Source organism: Protopterus annectens, chromosome 5.part0 (genome assembly GCF_019279795.1).
Source record: "Protopterus annectens isolate FY-2018-M chromosome 5.part0, PAN1.0, whole genome shotgun sequence".
Taxonomy (NCBI): Eukaryota; Metazoa; Chordata; order Ceratodontiformes; family Protopteridae; genus Protopterus; species Protopterus annectens.
In genome coordinates, this window is record NC_056735.1 from 1,107,055,748 (window position 1) to 1,107,071,253 (window position 15,506).

Genomic DNA, 15,506 nt, shown 5'->3' on the forward strand with positions numbered 1-15,506 from the left:
GAATTGATACCTCGTTTTGGTGTTCCCTGTCAAATATATTCGGACCGTGGAACACATTTTACTGCTCAGTTGATTGATTCACTGTGTAAAATGTTAGGCACCACTTTAAAATTTCATTGTCCATATAGACCACAGGCATCAAGTATTACTGAAAGCATGAATCAGACACTGAAATCTAGACTGGCTAAAATTACTACTGAAACGGGCCTCACTTGGGTACAGGTCCTACCTCTAGCCCTACTCTCTATGAGAGCGCAAGTACATCCTAATAAAGGTCTTTCTCCTCATGAAATCCTCATGGGCCGCCCTATGCGTATGCCCATGACTCCACCACCACCCTTTTCTGAGTACGATGCATTTGATCATGATATCCTTGTATATTACACTTCTCTTGTCTCTTTTTTACAGTTTCATCACCGCCAGGTAGCAGCAGCTCAACATATCCCTGATCCCTTCCTGTCTTCTGCACTGCAACCAGAAGACTGGGTGTACGTCAAGTCATTCTCTCGAAAAACAGCGCTTCAGCCACGCTAAAAGGAGCCCTTCCTGGTTCTACTGACGACATCATCGGTGGTGTGACTACAAGGCTCACCCACCTGGATTCACATATCGCACGTCAAGAAGGTCATCCCATCTGAAGATCAACAACCTCTACCTTTTGCAAGTCCTGATTCTCCACCTATTGCTACTCGTACTCGAAGCCATACTGTACCAGCACCTGACAATGCCTGACGTTTATCCATTTGGACAACCTCACCCTCCCAAAACAATACAAGCACAACCACCATTTCCACAAAAGTACTGCACATCTATTTTGGTGGTTATTCTTGTTGTTTTGTTATTTTTACTGTGACCATTTTTATTTCCTGCTCCAACTATGCCTCATGCCAAACGAGCTACATGGCATCCACCTTTCAACACCTACCAAGCTATTAAATACGCTTATGCATCATCCTTTAATGTCTTGGACTGCTGGATTTGCACTGCTATTCCTACTGTTCATGGGGGATTGATTCATAGGTTCATAAGTTCATAGGTTTATACTAGGCTATCTGCCCAAGGGCATTTATAAGCCTAGCCCATAGTTATGTGGCTTTCGCCACCCCTTTAGTTTGAAGAAAACTATGCCTATTATTTTGCTGTGCCTCTGTCAAGCAGTGACACTGAAGTAATCCCTGGGGTATATCTGCGATCTCCCATCCATTGGTCAAGATTACTCTTGAACAAGGCCAGCGAGGTGCTCTGCCTCACATGTACCGGGATTTTGTTCCACAGCATAGGGAGTCTCTGGGTGATGAATCTGTCCCTCCAGCATGTTCTATTAATAACCGTGTCAAGGTTTAAGTCTCCCGCCCTTGTGGTTCTAAGGGATCTAGAGTTTTTGAGGTGAAGCATATTCATCAAATCTGGGTTTGACATGGCCTTATATGTCAGGCACAGGTCACCTCTGAGCAAGCGGTATGCGACTGAATAGAGCTGGAGTTCTTTCAGTCGGGCAGCATAAGACATATTTTTGAGACCCTTTATCCTTTTGGTGAGGAACTTTTGGGGCCTTTCCAGCTGCTGCAAGTGTCGGGTCAGATACATTCCGAATGGGGCATTGTACTCAATCATAGGTCTAATGAGTGATGAGTACAGGGGGACGATGACCTCCCTAGATCTAGATGTGAATCTCTTCATGATCAGGTGGGCAATGTAGAAGGTTTTCCTAACTACTTTGGCAACATGAGTGTCAAACGAAAGGTTACTGTCAACCTGGGTCCCCAGATCCCTGATGACTTCTTCTGTGTTCAGTGGATTGCCACCTATATGGTAGCTAGGGGTAATCTTGTTTTTCCCGAAGGGTATGACTATGCATTTCTTTGCATTTAACTTTAGGCCATGGCTCTGGCACCAGTTATCTGTTTCTGTGAGGCCCTTCTGAAGGATATCTGTGTCAGATGTGTTTTCGACTATGGCGCCCAGTTTGCAGTCATCTGCAAACTTTGTCAGCCATAACCCTCCTGTGTTTGCTTGTACTTCAGAAAAGTAGATGCCGAACAAGAGTGGTCCCAGGACTGAGCCCTGTGGGACACCACTTGTGACAGGCTTTGAGTCTGACATGGCGCCAGCAACTCTGACCCTGTGGGTTCTGTCACTTAGCCAGTTTGCAACCCATCTTGTGATGTATGGGTTTACATTCAAGCTGATGAGTTTTTCGATGATACCTGAGTGGGGTATTGTGTCGAAGGCCTTTGCCAGGTCGAGGTAGGCTGTATGGACTGCTTTGCCCTCATCAATAGCCTTGGTGACTGTTTCGAAAAAGTCAACCAAGTTTAAAAGGCATGATCTGCCTTTGACAAAGCCAAACTGGGATGGATCCAAAGTCTGCAAGTTCCCTATGTCTTTATTTATGAGTTCCATTATGATCCTCTCCATGGCTTTGCAGATAAGGCTTGTCAAGCTAATGGGAAGGTAATTTCCAGGGTCGGTGGAGGCACCGCCCTTGTAAAGTGGGACCACAGTCGCCGTGCGCCACTCCTTGGGTACGTATCCTGAGGTGAGGCTAAGATTAAACAGCTGTCCTAACTGCGGGTTTAATTCCTCATTGAGTTTGTGGAGCACACAGCCGGGAGCACCATCCGGACCCATGGATGCTGTGTTTTGCCTTGGAGAGAGCAGTTCTCACCCGGGCGTTGGAGATGTTTGGGGGCTACAATCCTCTGGTATAGATATCTCTCCTTTTGGGGGGGAGGGGGGAGAAGTTTGCACTGAACCTGTCAGCCAGTATGTTGGCAATGTGTGTAGGTTCAGTAATCTTCACATCATTTTGAACTAATTCTGAGCATATCTGGGAGTTTCCTCCTAGGTTTTTAACATAGCTAAAGAAGGCCTTATGATTGTCTTTTGAGTCCTTGGCGATTTTTCTCTCAAAATTTGCCTTGGATGATTTTATGAGAGCTCTTAGTTTTTTACTTATAATGATCAAAGTCCCTTTAGGGGCTAATGAAACCTGGATGAATCTGATCTACGATACACCAAATGTTATTTCAAAGGACAATATAGCATTTCAGTTGTCCCTCTGTCAAAACGGAACTTTGTGTTTTCAAAAACTTGGTAAAACTAGAGTAGGGTGGAGCCATTGTAACAAAACAGTGGTATGTAACTGCACTGCAGATAATTCGGGTTGTGTAACAGATTTCTCACCTATAAAAAAACTTGTTAAAAATTCTATAGTTACTTTTCCCAGAAAATAGAAACTGTCTATTGGAAAATATTCCAAGGACTGCAGGATGCTTTGAGTCCATCAACATCACCATTAAAGTAGAAAATTGTTATTTTGTGTGCAGAAGAAAAGCATATAAATGGCTACCAGGAAACTGGTCTGGCAGCTGCTTCCTGGGCTACCTAGTCCCAGCTATTCAACATGTATCTGCATTACCTAAAGGAAAAATTCGGAACGTTCGAGAGGTCACGAAGCCTGCCAATCCGGTAGGTCAAGTTGATGCTTCATGGATCTATCACCATGATTTAGCTCATGCTGACACCAAAGGACTGCCCCATATGGACTTGGGTGATGATGTCATATCATGGGCTGGTATAATTCCGTCATACAGAGCAGTGAAATCAATTTGGGAACTGAGAAAGCTATCTAAATTGCTTGAAAATATTAATCAATGCTACATTTTCTGCCTTAGAACTAGTGACTGATAGTTCAACATGGGCATGGTTAACCAACCTGTTCTCAGGCTGGGGAGGTGGACTGTTGAAGTTGATTTTATTAATTTCAGTATTAGCAATTGTTGCTTTTCTTGTCTTATTTCTAATCAAAGCACTGATCTTGAAATTAATGTCTTCAAAAACTGTGAAGAAAGTGCCTAAGTTTTATATGCCTACAGCTATGAATGTAGACGATGAAATGACAATGTTTTCCAATGATGAAAAGACCAGTAGCATGGTTATGTTAGATTTGGGGCAAATGTATAATAGGTTAAATTGTGATGCTTACACAGCATCAAATGGGGGATTGTAGAATATGAACAGCCAAAGCATGTGTTTGAGGGAATTGAGTATATGACAGTCTGCATGTATTAAGATGTACTGTGTACTGTGAACTTTGAATGAACTATGAGCAATGGAAAAATACTGACAAAACAAGAGTCTGCTTGAAAACAGGAAATGTAACTTTTCTTGGAAGTGTATCCGATTTTCTTTCTCTGCCTAGAAATATGATGATGTGAATTGCTTTATGTTTACGGGTAAACCTTTGATTGGTTAATTGCCCTGTACAATGATCTAATTGGTTCATTTTATATTTTTTGTACTGCCAGCAATATCACCAGTATATAAGCTTGTGTATTCTTTTGTTCTGGGGGTCTCCCTGGTGCTTTCCATGAGGCTCCCACACGTGTGTACTGTAGTTAATAAATACCACTGAAAGAGAGAAAGAACTGTATTTGTCTTCATTTTCAAGGTAGTGTGTAACATAACAGCTGCTTAGTCGCTTGGTTGGTGAGGGGTGAATAAAGAGCCTTGTCCTGCTGGGCAATCAGTGTCAGGGTATATTAGTGCTTGCTATTAGGTCTGAGCAAATGCTGGGCTGTAAGATGCTTTTTGATTGCTTAGGTTGAGAGTTAGACTAGTTTCAAGGGAAAAACTGAAGAGGAGACTTAGTGGAGCTTGGAATAATTTAACCATAGCTAACCGGCACTGCCCGATGTGCAAAACCGTGCAAACGCGGTTTTTATAGTAGGGAAATGAAAGCGATAGAAATTAGCCCAAAATGGCCAATAAACTACTAACTTCTGGGCTGGAACCACTCCTCCAGGACAGATAGGTTGCTCAAAGCTCCACTGTCTCACAGGAACAGAGAAACTTCCTTCTATCCAAGTAAGGTATGGGCAACTCAGAAACTAGTATCACAGCCCTGAATTCAGCACTAGCCTGAAAACTGGACTATACTAGCTTAGAAAGGCTAGAAACAAGGAATTTTTTTTTTTTTTTAAAGATAAAATACACTTAAAACAGCTTTAAACAACTACAAATGATCAGAAAAGGCTATCACACTTTAGTGTGTAGCCTACAACAGTTAAACAAATTATTTAAACAGAAAACAACTTTTTAAAAGGGCAGGCAGTCAAATAAGTACAATATGTGAAAAAAACAAGCTTTTAAATCACAATAAACGCTGGAAAATCTGCATTTAGGCGGAAAACAGTTAAATACAATAAGAAAGCACAGAAAACTGATACTTACTCACTCCAAAGTCTCTTGGGACAAATGCCTGTAAACACGGGAAAAAATGCCTGCAAAAATTAAATGGTGGGACTTACCTGACAATGACCTTTATTTTAAGACCAACAAATTAAGATTAGTATATGTTTGTCAGATATCTGAGCAAATGAGCTGGATGAAGACAATGTTGCTATCAGGAGATTATCCAGGAGTAGAACATCACTTAGATGCTTTGTTAAGCAGAAGAGATCAGTGTACCTTCCTGGCTTCCATTCTGAATACTATGAGGGCAAATAACTGGTGGCTGCTGGACAAGTTAAGCCTATTAGACTGGAAAGAAAAGCTTTCCCTTTTGGTTTTTAGGAAGATAATTATGGACAGAACAAAGAACTGAGGGACTGATTGAAACAGGTGCGTTTCTTAAATTTTGGGAACAATTAACTAAGGCTAATGTATTTGTTTTCTGGGAGCAATTTAAATAAATGCTTAATCTAAATGGATGATAATACCACTGCTGTTATATAATGACTAAGCTGAGGATATTAAAGTAAATGACCAGAGCAAAACAATAGAGACACCAAGAGGTATCTTTTTGGTGAAGTGAAAGTCTGGGCAGGCAACTAGATCTCTCTGGAAAATAAAATTTTATAAGGAAGACCGGCAGAGAGAACAAAAGGTCAGTGAGAAGTGCACTGACCCCAGAAGATTGCTTTAACCTCAGAAATGTTAATTCTGGGATTTGGACAGTGTAAAAGTTGTTATAAACATGAGGTAATGCTTATTCTGTTCAAGTCAATGTCCAAAAAGACAGTAGCTAAAACATAAAAATCCCTGAACACTCCCAAATTAACTGGTATTAGAAATGTAATGAAATAGTTCTGTGTAAGTAATCAAACACTTGTAACGAACAAAACTACACAAATGTATCTCAGGCTGATGTGAGTTTTATTAGTGTTGGTGTATATCTTATTTCTTCCTGGTTGTTGGTGGTGGCCCTGTCTCTGTTGGGGCATCTGAGCAGTATAGATCCTGTTGTTTAATAAAATTAGTTGGTTGCCATCCCCTACTATATGATACTGTCCAGCATTTTAGCAGTGTAAAAAGAATGGTTCTTGTTCTTTGTATGCTTGAGGCTCAGTGTAAGGATACATGCTTGTTTTTATTAGCTGCAATCTATTTAGAAAATGTAATCAGTGACAGTTATTCTTTCTGGCTCTAAGTGTTACATCCGTGAATTATATTGTCATTTAATTTAAAAGAACCTTAAAAAGTAGTTGCTCTGATTTTGTAACTATCATAAATATTGGCAGTGGCATGTGCCACACAGTTTTGATATAGCTGTTAATCACATTTCTTCATTCAGAATGGCTGGACAGCATGTGTATGTTTCATTAATGTTTAATACTAATGACTCAAAAACTAGTTAAATAAAATGTTGTGGATGTTTTGAAAAAGGTGCTAAGTGATACTTGAAACCAGAATTCAATTCCAAAGAAATAAACTGTTCAATTGTATAATGTTAGAAGGCTCAGGATCTACCTCTGGCAGTAATTAACTTTGATAGAGCTTTATTTTTACCCACATTAAAACTCATAGAATATGATTCCTCTGGCATCTGTAACATAAAGGCATACATTTCAGACACACTTAAAGTAATGAAATAAAACTCAAAGCTGCAGTAGTCATTAACAGATTTCAGGCAGTATTAAAAAACAAAAAAAACATCAGAGCTGTAGCCTTTTTGCTGCATATCTCACCAGATTCAGAGTACTGTTTCTTGTATTTTACTTCACTACACATTCTGTGTATTCACCAACACAGCATATAACTGTTTATATAATTCTTGTAATCTTGAGCACACTTAAACAGAATGAAGTCTGAATCTCTTTGTTTTTTTTGTAATAAAGTTACTAAGACTATATTTCTAGTTAAATTCCATCCAGCATTAGCAAGCCCAGTATCTTAGTGGGATAAAGTCTTATTACCTTGTTAACCCAAGTCCAGTTAGTGGCTTGGGCAACTGATGGACTGGCAGGAGAGGATGAGCAGTGCCTATTCTGGGAGGGAGGGTGGTGGTTCACAGCTAACCATCTGTGCTGTTCCTTTTGTAGTATGAGGGAGGTTGCACATGTCAGTAAAGGCAGCAGTCTGTGGGGAAGAGAGTGCACTACTGCTGCCCAAGCTGATTATAGTAGCTGCCAGTCTCACATGTGAAGGAGCACACCTGTGCAGGCATGGAGAAGCATAGGCAGCCCCTACAGTGATGTAGGTGGGTACAGCACCACCAGAGGGTATGGGTAGTGAGAATACACAAATGCTGTCATGGCCAGGAAGTCAGCAAGAGCACACAGCACCTCTAAATGTCTGCCCACATGATGCCCCCCCCCCCCCACTAGACTTCCTCTGTTGGAGCTGAAAGGATGATGGTCTCCACCACCAGGGAATTAGAGCCAAAGCTCATTTGAGGAGGCTTGATGGTCAGCAGACAGAGGAGGCAAAAAGGTAAAATCCTTCCTCTGACAGCTATGGCATTTTATATGGCCTTTATTATATACGATCTGTTTTAAACTGTAATAGGAAAACACAAATTCAGGAAACAAGTGGTATCCTTAATTGTGTTTAACAAGTCTTGTCTTCCAAAAAGTAGTTTGTAGACTAGTTTTCCAGCATAACATTACCAGACACAGCTTTTGGATCAGTAAACAGTTACACAGTCATAAGCAGAATAACAATACATCTGATGTGTGTGTGTGTGTGTGTGTGTGTGTGTGTGTGTGTGTGTGTGTGTGTGTGTGTGTGTGTGTGTGTGTGTGTATGTGTGTGGGGTGGTGTGTGTGTATGTGTATATATATATATATATATATATATATATATATATATTTATTATTTATTTTACATTTGTTGACCGGGATAGTCCAACTGGATACAAGTCCATTTTCAGTGGAGGCCCGGGGAGAAAAGCTCCAAGAGAACAATTTTAGACAATAAGATGACAATTTTAAAAAAATAAGATAATTGATTCTAGACAAGGAGAAACAGAATAGCAATTTTTTAAACATACATAGATTTAGGGTACACAATCTAGGTGTTACAGTGTTTACATGTTAGTAGCTAGTTATTAACACAATATGTTGGTTCTAAGCTCAACATTCCACATTCTAAACAACATTCCTGGGATAGATTACATTGCAAGGAAGAAAGAGAGATCTAAGACACAAATGTGAGGAACAGCATTCTGTTATGCACTAGGTCACAAGAGTTGGATACATACTCCTAGCATTATTTGGTATTGACTGGAGAATATAGCTGTGGGTAGTTATAGTGCAACATTCTTGGGATAGTAATTTTACCACTACAGAGTTAGTAGGTACAACTGTGTATCAGTCATGGGAAGGTACTATGTTCAGGTTTGGATATTATGACATACTTTATGTAGGTTAGTGAACTTTTAGAGATGAGGTATTAGCCAGGGGTGATGCAGGAGCATAGTTGTTTGTTTAGGAAAAAAGTTTTGACTAGTTTTTTTAACATGGTCAGGGATTTGCAACTGGTTATGTGGGATGGAAGGGAGTTCCAGATTTTGGAGATATAGTGGCTATAGACTGACTTACCAGCCTCATTGTTGAATTTGGAAACCTCAAGGAGGTTTTGGGTACTAGATCTTAAGGATCTGGTGGTGGTATAGGGTTGAAGAAGATTTTGTAGAGCTGTGGGGTTGTCAGAGAAATGTATTATTTTGTGGGCTAGAGATAGCTGATTGAGTTGGAGTAATTGTGGTAGTTCGTGCCGGTTTAGTTTTTTGAGGCAGTCACAGTGGTGTGTTCTGATGGGTGAGTCTGTGGCAAATCTTATTATAGCAGCTATCAAGTTTGTTAAGATCAGATTTGTGAAGATTTGTAAGTACAGAGGAGGTGTAGAGTAAGGTGGATAGTAGGTGAGTCCTGGCTATTGCAACTTTGTAGTGGCTAGTGAGAATTTTTTTATTGCGATAGAGTAGTCCAAGTTTTTTATGTACCTTTTTTATGGTCACGAAGATATGAAGTTCATATCTGAGGTGGTTGTCTATTTCAATACCTAGTAGCTTGGTGTGATTGGTGGGGGTGATTGTGGTATTGTTATTTGAGGAGATTGTGAAACTGTTGGGGGGAGGTTTGCTTCTATGGGAGGTAAGCAGGAGTAGTTTGGTTTTTCCTGGGTTGAGAATTAGGCATTGTTTGTTGATCCAAGTTTCGGCTATGAAGAAGCATTCTTGTGTTTGGGAGTGAAGGAGGTCTATAGTTTTGGCTGCACATATTATGGTAGTATCGTCGGCATATTGAACTATTGAGGCTTTGGGAATGTTGGATGGGAGCTGATTGGTGAAGAGGGTAAAAAGCAGTGGTCCCAGGATGTAGCCTTGGGGTACCCCTAGGGAAACTGGGAGGGAGGGAGAGAATTGGTTATGCCACAGCACAGATTGTTGCCTGCCTACTAGGTAGCTTTTAAACCAGGAGATGGCAAGGGTATTGAGGTTAAGGGTGGAAAGTAAGTGAAGGAGGTTTGAGTGGTTAACCATGTCAAATGCTTTGGATAGGTCTAAGAATGTGGCGGATACACAGAGTCCATTATTTCTGTGATTATTAATTATGTTAGTGAATGCTGTGAGTGCAGTGGTGGAGCTATGGAATGGTCTAAAGCCATGCTGCTGTGTTGATAGTAGTTTATTTTCTAAGAGGTATTTCAGAAGTTGTTTGTTGATTGCTCTCTCTAGAATTTTTGATAACGGGGGTAGAATGGCTATGGTTCGGTAGTTGTTGAGTTCTAGACAACTGCTACCTTTGTGTAGTGGGATGATATCTGAAATTTTCCATAGCTGAGGTACTATACACTCAGAGATGGATCTGTTTATTAGGATTGAGACTGGTTATGTTATTGCTTTTGCGGCTAGTTGGAGGTATTCAGCTGGTAATTTATCAGTGGCTAGAGTGGTAGGTTTGAGTTTTCAGAGTAGTTTTTCAATGGATTTAGTGGGTACTGGGTGGAAGCTAAAGTTGGGATAGTTGTTTATAGTGTCAGGTGGGGGGTAGAGGTAGGGGTGGGGTGGTTGGCATGGGGTTGATTGTTAGCTAGGGTTTGGATAGTGTCTGTGAAGAAGTTGTTAAACTGAGTGGAGATATTGTCTAGGTTATTTACAATTTTTGGGGTAGAGGTAATTGTTTTTCCTGGTTGTAGAACAGAGTTAATTGCTGCCCAGAATTTGTGTGGGTTGTTCCTATGTTTGTCCTGTATTTTTTGGTAGTAGGAAGTTTTATCTAATTTGATAAGTTTTTTGGCTTTGTTACGTAGTCCCAGGTATGTTTGTCTATCAGTTGGCGATTTGGTGTTACGGCAGCTAGTCCAGGCTTTATTTCTCTTTTTAAGGAAGGTCTTTGTATCTCGGGTTAGCCAAGGGGCATAATTAGTTTTAATTCTTGTTGTTCTGGGTGGGGTGATGGTTTAGGTTATTTAAAAAGGTTGTGTTGAAGTATGAAACTGTTTCATCTAGAGATAGGCTTTTTAGGGGGGCCCAGTTACATTGTTTTAGGTCATTTGTGAAGTTGGAATACTTAAAATTATTTTTATTCCTAATTAGCCATGTGGATATCTGGGTAAGTTGTGGGGATTTTGATCTGAGGAGGAAAGTGGCTTGGTGGCCACTCAAGGTGTCTGGCAGACATCCTTCTAGGGTTATCAATGGAGGGTGGGATATAAGTATTCAGTCTAGTATGGATTGATGATTGGTTCTGTTGTCAATTCTTGTGGGGGAAGTGATAAGTTGGGTTAGTCCATGTAACTTGATATGGGAGAGTGGGTTTTGACTGGAGCAGTTGTGCCAATCAATATTGAGGTCCCCTAATACTATATTTTCTTGGTGGAGTGAGTTAGGGATCCATTCTAGTAGATTCTCTGTAATGGTAATATTGTTATTACCTGGTGGGATGTAGCAGCCTATGATGTTGATTTGTTTGTTTGCGTTAAGTTTTAGTTTAGTTAGGGTGAGTTCTGCTTTTTCAAGGTTTGTGGCTGTTATGTCTATTTGCTCAAGGATGAGGTGGGTTTTGTACATTATTGCAACACCCCCTCCTTTTCTTCCTATTTTGTCATTGCAGATTATATTATAACCTGGTGCAGTAATTTCATTATTGTGGTTCACTGGTTTAAGACAGGTCTCAGTTAATATGACTATATCTGGTTGATAGAAGGAGAGTAGTGCATGCATGTCATGGACTTTGTTTAGAATACTTCTAACATTTAGATTTATGATAAGGAGGGAGTTTTTGTGACAATGGAGTAAGGTGTTATTTAGGCCATTAGTTTGGGTTCCTGCATGTGGTGGGCCTGGGTTTGGGTGTAAATCTCTGCATAGATTGAGTTGGGTTTTCAGGTAAAGCTAGAGTTTGAGTAGTTTTTGTAGGGTCTTATAGTGCCTTAAAGCAGTTTGGGACTGGTAGTGGGTTGGGAGTACTTTATGTACGATGTGGTGGATATAGGAAGTTTGATAGAGGTATGGGGTTAATTAAATAAGGGGTAGTGTGTTACTATAGTTAGTGGTAGTGGTTTTCCTGGGTATGTAGGTGTAATTAAGTTGTATTTGATAATTGGTAATGCAGGTTAGCAATGAGAAGATGGATAAGCACAAGAGAAATGGTAAGAGGTGTACAAGTATGGGTTTGTGTCCTATATTCATGTTTAGGTTTAGATATGCTGGTATGGTGATTGGGAGGATTTGCTAGAGCAGGGACAGGTGGGCTGATGTTTCTTAGTGGAAGTAGGGTAATTTGTAAGTGTGATGTGATAGGCTGGAATAGTGATTGTGGTGGGTGTTGTGTCTAGGTATAAATGTAAGTGATACTGGGGTGGGTGGGGATGGGGGTAGGGTAGAGGAGCAGAGTGAGCCCGAGCGTAGCGAGGGTGAATGGAGCGGGGACCGATCGAGCCTCCTGAGTTTGGGAGGAATCAATCAGGTTTGGTATTTTACTTTTTACCAGGTAGTTCAGCGCCTTATTTCTTTAGAAAAAGTTCTCAATTAAACCTCATTTGTAGGAGTAAGCTTTTAGTTTTTGACTTTTTCTTTAAAAAAATTTCCAATTAAGCCTTAATGTAATGATTAATGTTTTGTTTTTTCTTGGCTTATTTCTTTAGAAAAAGCTCCCAATTCAGTCTTATTTTAAGGAGTAACTCTCTGTATTTGTGGCTGAACATAGTCCTAGTAATTTAGTGAGCAGAGCTGAAGTATGGCAGGCAGCCTAAATTTAATTATAAGTACGCTATGGTCAAGGAGCTCTTGGGGAGAGTCTTTCAAAAAAGCCTTGCATTACATTAATTGGTGTCTGAGGCTGGTTTTGCAGGTGTTTGCTGCCATCTAGTGGCAGATGTGGGAGAATGCGAGTTCCACAGATGGATGGGTCTAGGGGTAAGGGGCTTCTTGTTTTCAGTCTTTTAGGTTGTCCATGCAGTCATGCTAGCTAGAGATAAGTTTTAATTCAGCTTTAAATGTACATATAAAAACCTACACTTTGCACTAGAGTAGTCCTTGCAGGTAGAGGGAGATACTAAGGTCATTTCTGGTTGGGATAGTCAGACTGGGTTGATTCAGCCCCACTTTCTTCTGAGACTATCTTGTTAGCTAGCTGTAAGAGAAGAATACAATGATTAGGAGTTGGTTATGAATTTAAAAAGTAGTTAGTGTGAGAGAAGAATTCTCTCTTGAGACTGGGTTACACCACTAATATAATGAAACCTGTTAGTTCTCCTTAAACTTTTGGATGCCTGTGTTTAAGTGTAATTGTCCTAATCCTGGCTTAGCATAGAAAAAGTAGCATTTACCGTGTTGGTAATATTATCACAGCGTGTGCTTAATAATTCAGGCTAGTCAGTTCTTAGTGATTACAATCTGTCTTAAACATTTCATCTTAGCAGCGCTGTAATGGCGTGAAAATAGACAGCCTTATGCAGTATAACAGTGGGATCACTAGTACAGAAGATATTCAATTGCTAGTAAATGCAACCTCTACTAAACAGTACATCTTTACAGCACTTGTAATAGCGCGAAAATAAGCAGCCTTTACATTTGAATCAGAGAGATTAGTATCTTAACAAACAGAGTGATAGATAACAACACAGCCTATGAACCTTATTTCCTTTATGACAACATTGTAAAAGCATTGTTTGAGGTGCAATTAATTAATGGTCAGCATTGCTTATAGAGGTATAGTTGATATTCAAACCCATATAGGTATAACATTAATTGTTCAACATTCACAAGAAATTTAGTAAAAAACAGCTGATATACAGATTCAGTAGTGGTAGCGTCTAGTACTAAACATGCACTCGAAATTAAAAAGACAGCTGATATTCTAACCCTTGTGATGGTAACTAGCACACTCTGATAGTTAAAAGAACAGCTGATATAGAAATAGCTGATATACTAGCCGTTGGGGTTGACGTAGCACGCTCTATAAACTATATAATAATAAATATATCATATAATAGTGTATATATATATATATATATATATATATATATATATATATATATATATAGGAAGTTAAGAAACAGCTGATATACTAGCCCTTGTGGCTGTACGTAACCTGCACTATTAAGTTAAAATAGCTGATATTCTAGCCCTTGCGGTTGCACGCACTAATAAAGTGCAAAACAGCTGATATTCTAGCCCTAGTCGATGTATCGCATAAAGAGTGACACTCTACAATCCCTAGTAACATAGTACAAACAGCTGATATTTAGGCGATGTGGTGGTAGTAGCTGGTACATATGTATATGTACATATGTACATATGGTATATATATGTGTGTGTGTGTGTGTGTGTGTCTGTTTCTGGTGGGGGAGCTAACTTTATCATATGTATTTTCTGAAGGTAGGATTCTACTTTTCATAAATTATCATCAGAAACACTGAAAAAAAAATCCAAAGCATGAAGTACAAGTTGAAATTGTTTCTATTCCTTTTTTCTGATGTAACCAGCATTCTAATGAAACCAGTTTCCTTAGAAAATACTGACATACTCTTGAATCCATAGCAAAAGGCCGCATAGAAAGGTTAGCAGATACAGAGCAATCTAAGCAACAAAACATCATTTTAAAAAGTTTCCACAAAAGAAAAACAATTGTCTTCCCATGTACCACTTACTTTGCCTTGACTACAAGGCTGCATGGTTCACTTTCTCACCAACTGCCAAACACCACTACTTTGCAGAGAAACATTACAGCCACAGCTGTCACAATTAAGCATAAATACTTTTTGTCAGTTTTATGAAATATTTGCAAACTGCTGCAACTTCTCTATGACTTTGTTATGTTTAATGACAAACAGCAGTGGTGGGCAACTCATTTTAAAAGAGAAACATTTGTAACTTGACAGAAAAAAATTAAATCAGTTGATGTATGCTGTATCTGCTACTACAAGGACAGTTTCTATAATGCTGTATACACTGACTGAAAACACAAATAAATTTCTTTAACTTACCACTTGTATGTCCTACTCCAAGTGAGACTGTTGCTTGACTTTAATTTACTGTTCTCTGTCTGTTTCTCGTTTTCACTATGGGAAACTCCTGAGTTAGGATATTTTTAAAAAACACCAGCTGGAAGAAAGTCATATCCTAAATTCTATCCATGTCAGCTGACATTAAGTGTATGCAGCTAAATATATTCTGCGACAAAACATAGCTAGCACTTCTTGGCACTAAAGAACTATAGCAACCATTTTAGACATACTAAAGGGCATAGAACGTGCTGTTTCAAAAACAGTGCAGACATTTTCCCCAAATATTAACATTGTAGCTATTGAGCATAAACCTCATTTAATACTATAACCGGGAAAAGCCGAAAGACATAACAACAACAACTTTCCTGTACAGATCCCTGCTTATAGTCAACATGAATAAGACTGTACAGTTTCACAATGTTTCAGAACTATTTATTAAAAATATTAGCAGCGTATACATTTCTGACGTTTTAAACAGTGATATCTTAGGTAATATCTATATATATTAAGAGTGGCTACAATTTAATGTACATAATTTATACCATACAGCAAATGTATTATCCTTCTGAATAAACCAGTTAATCTTAACTTTTGCAGTTGGAACAGTAGATAAGTTTTCATTATTTATGTGACATGGTTGTAGGTTGCTTATATGTCTTGCCGTATTTATTTTAATAAATGCAAAAGCACTGCATTTTGTTAGAGAAATTGCTTTGACTATTCCTGTTTCTCCTTTTCCTTAGCTCAGTTTTAAAATAACCACACTC

General features: G+C 39.3%; 1 protein-coding gene across 1 annotated transcript in view; it reads right to left on the reverse strand.

Annotated features, from left to right (window-relative positions):
• Nucleotides 1–14,850, reverse strand: part of SGCG (sarcoglycan gamma) — a 1,610,081-nt gene extending 1,595,231 nt beyond the window's left edge. The window contains exon 1 of the mRNA XM_044070970.1: nucleotides 14,719–14,850. The gene's annotated coding sequence lies outside the window, so the exon portion shown is untranslated. The remainder of the gene's footprint in view (nucleotides 1–14,718) is intronic.
• Between the last annotated feature and the right edge of the window lie 656 nt (nucleotides 14,851–15,506).